This window comes from Rhinoraja longicauda, chromosome 2, assembly GCF_053455715.1.
Source record: "Rhinoraja longicauda isolate Sanriku21f chromosome 2, sRhiLon1.1, whole genome shotgun sequence".
Classification (NCBI taxonomy): Eukaryota; Metazoa; Chordata; class Chondrichthyes; order Rajiformes; family Arhynchobatidae; genus Rhinoraja; species Rhinoraja longicauda.
Genome location: NC_135954.1, coordinates 60,178,598 through 60,185,039, shown reverse-complemented (window position 1 = coordinate 60,185,039; position 6,442 = coordinate 60,178,598).

Genomic DNA, 6,442 nt, shown 5'->3' with positions numbered 1-6,442 from the left:
ACAGTTCGGTGCAGAAGGAAACATTCAGGAAGCCCGGCTGCAGAATGATGAATTACAAAGATCTGAGCAAGACTCAGAAATGTCCTGTGGTTTAATTGATCTTTGATGTGATCACCCAAAGCCTTGAAATTGCATTAAACGGAAGAAACAGCTGGTTGGCAGCTTATGCCCAAGCACCAGAAATTCAAATGAACATATTAATACAGTAAGAGCATATTGGGAATTGTTGCAAACTAAAATGTAAATATTTATCATCAATTGGAGTCATACAACACAGAAATAGGACATTCGGTAAATATAACCATGGCAACCAAGATGTCCCATCTACAGTAGTACCACCAGTTAGCATTTGGCCCAAATCCCTCTAGAACTTTCCGATCCATGTACCTGTCCAAATGTCATTTAAATGTCTCGCTACCTCTTCTGGCAGCTTGTTCCATATACCCATCACCCTCAGAGTGAAAAACATGCCCCTCGGGTTCCTATTAAATTTTTCCCCTTTTACGTTAAACATATGTCCTCTGGTGACTGTGCATTCACCCTGTCTAATGCCCTCATGATCTTATACACCTCTATAAGATCACCCTACTGTACTCCAAGGAATATAGTCCTAGCCTGCTCCCTAAAGTTTAGTTCCTCGTCCTGGCAATATCCTTGTAAATCTTCTCTGCACTCTTGCAAGCTCAACAATGTCCTTCCTATAGCAGGGTGACCAAATTTGAAACACTACACCAAATATGGCCTTCCAGAGGAGCCTACCATGTGGAGCCTTATCCAATGTTCTGCTGGTCCACATAGGCAACGTCTATGACTTCACCCTCATCAACCGTTTTGGTTACTTTTTCAAAAAACCTAATCAGATTCGAAAGAAACGATCTTCCACGTTTGCTGACTTTCCCTAATCGATCCCTGTAAATATAAATCCATAAAGATCTTATCCCTCAGAGTACTCTCCAGTAACTTGTCTATCGCAGATGTTAGGCTCACTGGTCTACAGTGCCCAGGCCTTTCCTTGCAACCCTTCTTAAATAGCTGCACAATGATGACCACCCTCCAGTCTTCCGGCACTTCACCTGTGTCTAATGATGATTCGTATATCTCAGCCAGGGCTCCTACAATTTCTCTAGCTTCCCACAGTGGCCACGAATACATCTGATCATGCCTGGGAGGTTTATCTATCTTCATATGCCTTAGGACATTAATCACCTCCATGGCCTTAACATGGATTGTCCTCAAAGCATGTCCATTCCCTGTCCCAAGTTCTCCAGTCTTTTTCTCCACGGTAAAAAAACAAGGAGAAATACTCATTGAGCACCTTGCCCATATCATATCATATCATATCATATCATATCATATATATACAGCCGGAAACAGGCCTTTTCGGCCCTCCAAGTCCGTGCCGCCCAGCGATCCCCGCACATTAACACTATCCTACACCCACTAGGGACAATTTTTACATTTACCCAGCCAATTAACCTACATACCTGCAGCTCCACACAGAGATGACTGCTTTGGTTTCTGAGGAGCCCAGTTCTCTATCTAATTACTGTCATTTCCTTAATCTATCTATAAAAAAAAATACTAAAACTCTCATCTTGTATGTATATATATTTGTATGCATGTTCCCAAAATACAGCCAAAACGGTACACGATAGCGCAACAATTTTAGGGGCCACCTTACTCACCATTCGCCTGCGGTGTGCATTTATCAAGTTTCGTTACATTTTAAAAGTAATTAACTTTATAAACCTTAATAAATGCGCTCCCGGCGTGCCCCGTGCCTGACCTTCCTCCCGTGGAGCAGCATGGTGGCAGAGGGTCAAAGAAGGTGGCCGCCGGCAGGACGGGCATGCAGCAGTGTCTTGAGGCCGCTCTCCTGCCGCTGGTTGCCACGATGGCCACCTGGGGCCGGGGTGAGTGGCTCCCTCTCCACCTTCCTCTCCCCCCTCGCCCGGCCCTAGGAGAGACTCCCCGGCCAGCAACAGGTCCACGGATCGTCAGTTGGGGGAGGCTTGCCGGACCCAGTATCCATGCGTGGGCAGTTGGGGGAATCTCGCCGGGCCTTAAACAATTGTGTTTAGAAGTTTTTCAATGCAGGAGAGGTTTGGACCCAACGGGTATCAAGTTTCATTCAAATTGTTGTTATATTTTAAAAGATATTTATTTTTTAAACTTTAATAAATCACTCCCACTTGCCGTGTCCGGCAAGCCGCGCCTGCGCAGTAATACTTCCATGTTCAGCATCACAATAGGAACCCAACGGGTCATTTTGAGATTGCCGTTATGATCTAATACGGCGTCACATGGGGGAGAGTTGCCGGGGAGGACCGGTGCCCATCCCGGCGTGCCCCAAGCTTGACCTTCCTCCCGTGGTGCAGGGTGGGGCCCGGCGGCGGTGTGACTGCGCAGCAACGCCGGAAGGACCGGCACCCGTCCCAGTGTGTCCCGCGCCTGACCTTCCTCCCGTGGTGCAGCGCGGTGGCAGTGAGAAGGTGAAAGAAGATGGCCGCCGGCAGGACGAACGTGGGGCAGCGCCTTGCGGCCGCTCTCCTGCTGCTGGTGAACCTTCTCTGTACTCCCTCTAAGGCAAGAACGTCTTTCCTCAGATTTGGAGACCAAAACTGCACACAATACTCCAGGTGCGGTCTCACCAATGCCCTGTACAACTGCAGTAGAACCTCCCTGCTCCTAAACTCAAATCCTCTTGCTATGAATGCCAACATACCATTCGCTTTCTTCACTGCCTGCTGCACCTGTACGCTTGCTTTCAATGACTGGTGCACCACGACACCCAGGTCACGTTGCATTTCCCCTTCTCCTAATCGGTCACCATTCAGGTAATACTCTGCTTTCCTGTTCTTGCCGCCAAAGTGGATAACCTCACATTTATCCACATTATATTGCATCTGCCATGCATTTGCCCACTCGCCTAATCTATCCAAGTCACTCTGCAGCCTCCTAGCATCCTCCTCGCAGCTAACACTGCCACCCAGCTTCGTGTCATCCGCAAACTTAGAGATGTTGCATTCAATTCCCTCATCCAAATCATTAATATATATTGTAAATAACTGGGGTCCCAGCACTGAGCCTTGCGGTACCCCACTAGTCACTACTAGTGATCACTGGAATCTCTCAAAACTGTGTTGCATAATCTCAGTAAAGTAACTTATTATTCATTCATTATTTGGGGATCGAGGCATTTATTGATAATGGTTCAAAATTATTATTAAAACACAAAGTAATATAATAATAATAATAATATATTCCTTTATTTGTCCCACACCGGGGAAATTTGCAGTGTTACAGCAGCAAAGTGGATAGCAAGAGACATTCATTATAAATAAAAATAAAGATAATAACACCAGGATAAGTGCTCAACCAAGAAACCCAAGCCCAATGCTAAAGTGGTATCTAAACTGCTTCTACACACTTATGCTAGAGGACAATAACCAGCTCCACATGCAACAATAAGCTATGTACATGTACAGTGGGAAACATTATTTTGTGTGCTATCCAGGCAGTTAATACCATAATTGAGTGCATCTGGTAGTGCAAAAGCGAAAATGACCAGGATGTGAGTGGTCATGAATATGTCGGCAGCTTTCCCAAGGCAGTGTGAAGCGTAGATGGAGTTGATTGTGCAGTTGCCGCATCAAACTATGATGCCTCCCAAAAGGATGCTTTCTGTGGTGCATATAGAAATCGGCAAGAGTCATTGTGGACATGCCAAACTTTCTGAGTCTTCTGAGAAAGTAGAGGCATTGGCAGTATTGTTGATGCAGTTGAACCTGATCAAATTGTTAGTGATATTTACACCTAGGAATTTGAAGCTCTCGGTTACCTCCATTTCAGCACCATTCATGCTGACTGAGGTGCGCACTCCATCCCACTACCTGACGTCAAAGGCTAGCTCCTTCATTTTGCTGACATTGAGGGAAAGGTTGCTGTCTTGACACCATGCTACTAAGCTCTCTCTCTTCTTTCTGTAGTCCATCTTGTCATTGTTCAAGATATGGCCCGCTCAGATGGTGTCATCTGCAAACTTGTAAATGAGGTTAGAGCAGAATTTAGCCACAATCCTGATTGTAAAGGGAGTATAGTATGGGGCTGAGGACACAGTTTTGTGGGGCGCTGGCGTTGAAAATTCTGGTGAAGATTTTTGTTGCATATCTTTACTGATTGTGGTCAATCAATCTTGAACTCGGTGGTATTTCTGAAGGCATTTCAAAGCCAACCACACAGGTGAGTGAGTCATAAATGGAAGAGAGTGATTAAAGATTACAAACTTCATTGCTTAAAAGACCTCAGTGATTCCAAAGAAAGAAAGCTCACCAACGCCTCTGTAGAAGTTTGGGGAAAATTTGGCATATCACCAAATACTCTGTTGAACTTCTGCAGACGTACAGTAGGGAGCAGACTGATAAGTTGCATTATTGCCTGGTTCAGTAATTCGAATGGCCAGGGTTGAAAGAAGCTGTAGAAACAGGTGGCCATTTTCTGGTCCATTACTGGTAGTTACCTCCAATCAATAGGTGCAGGAGGAGGCCATTCGGCCCTTCGAGCCAGCATCGCCATTCAATGTGATCATGGCTGTTCATTCACAATCAGTACCTCATTCCTGCCTTCTCCCCATACCCCCTGATTCCGCTATCTTTAAGAGCTCTATCTAGCTCTCTCAATCCTTAGAAGGGATCTACAGGAAGCAATGCCTCAAGATGATATCATCAAATACCTACCTCACCCTGACCATGCATTCATTTCTCTGCATCGGGAAGAAGCTACATAAACCTGAGAACCATCACTTCCAGGTTCAAGAACAATTTTTTCCCATCAACTACCAGGCTCTTAAACAATCCTGCACTACCCTAACCATTACCCAATGTGGAACTGTCATCGGTGCCAGCTCTGATTTGTTCTGACTCTCAGTCTGAGGATGGGTCCCAACCCAAAACATCACCTATTCATTTTCTCCAGAGATGCTGCCTGACTCACTGAATTACTGCAGCATTGTGTGTCTATCCATAACCCCCTGTCAGTATAAAACTACAATGGATTTTGTGTTTAAATTGCACTGTGTATTTTGTCTTGCTCTATCATGGTCTGGGTCACCTGGAATAACTGATAATTTATCGTTTGTTTATTTGTTCTGGTGTTGCATTTAATGTGCCTGTAAAGCTGCAGCAAGTAATAACAAAGCAATTACACTACTTTGAAACTGGAGAATGATGTTCCTGAAGTCTTGGCCCATGTTTGTTCCTCAATTGATGCTATTAAAACAGATTATCAGATCATTATTGTATTGGCACATAGGATGGCTGGTGACATGGTCGAGAGGCAGCTTGCGTAACACAATTATGACCAATACTTTTCCCTGGTCCAACCACATTGAAGATATGGCCAAGCAAGTACACCAACACCTGTACTTCCAGAAGGCTAAGGAAGTTCAGCGTGTCTCCAACTCTTAGCAATTTTTAGTGATACACTGTAGACAGCATCCTCTCTGGATGCATCACAACTTGTTTTAGCAACTGCTCCATGCAAGACGGTGAGAGATTGTAAGGAGTTGTGGATGCAGCTCAGCCCATCACACAAACATCTCTCCTGCATTGACTCCAACTGCACTTTGCCCAGCCTCGGGAAAGCAGCCAACATTATCAGGGACCACTTATACCCTCGAAGGTATTTATTCACAAAATGCTGGAGTAACTCAGCAGGTCAGGCAGCATCTCGGGAGAGAAGGAATGGGTGACGTTTCGGGTCGAGACCCTTCTTCAAGCAGTCTGAAGAAGGGCCTCGACCCAAAACGTCACCCATTCCTTCTCTCCCGAGATGCTGCCTGACCTGCTGAGTTACTCCAGCATTTTGTGAATAAATACCTAAATTTGTACCAGCATCTGCAGTTATCTTCTTATACCACTTATACCCTGGTGGTTCATGCTTTCAAGCTTTTGTATCTCCTCCCCTTTCCCATCGGGCAGAAGAAGCAAAAACATGTACCATCAGATTCAGAAACTATTTCTTCCCCGCTGTTACCAGACTCTTGAACAGTCCTCTCGTACGCTAGGTGTAGTCCTGACCTTGGTGCTTGTTATTGTGTGCACAAATCTTTAATTAAATTATTGCTTCCAATCAACCCCCACATATCCGGCACTGTCTGGATAACCCAGATGAAGCATTCAACTAAAAAGGTGGCAATGCTGAGCATGCCTTGCAAATGCCATATGAATAACTTGATTGGATTACTGCCTTTCAATAATTTCCAGCATTTACAAGCCATTATCCTTTAAGCATTCATGGGCAGCCTGTATTCTATATATAAAACACCTGAACCCTTACAACCCTGCAATTATTTCCAGATATCCATCATTCTCCACACATTAAGTATTTTGGAGTAAAATGCACACATTTGTGTTCAACTAACTATAAAGGACAAGGACATCTT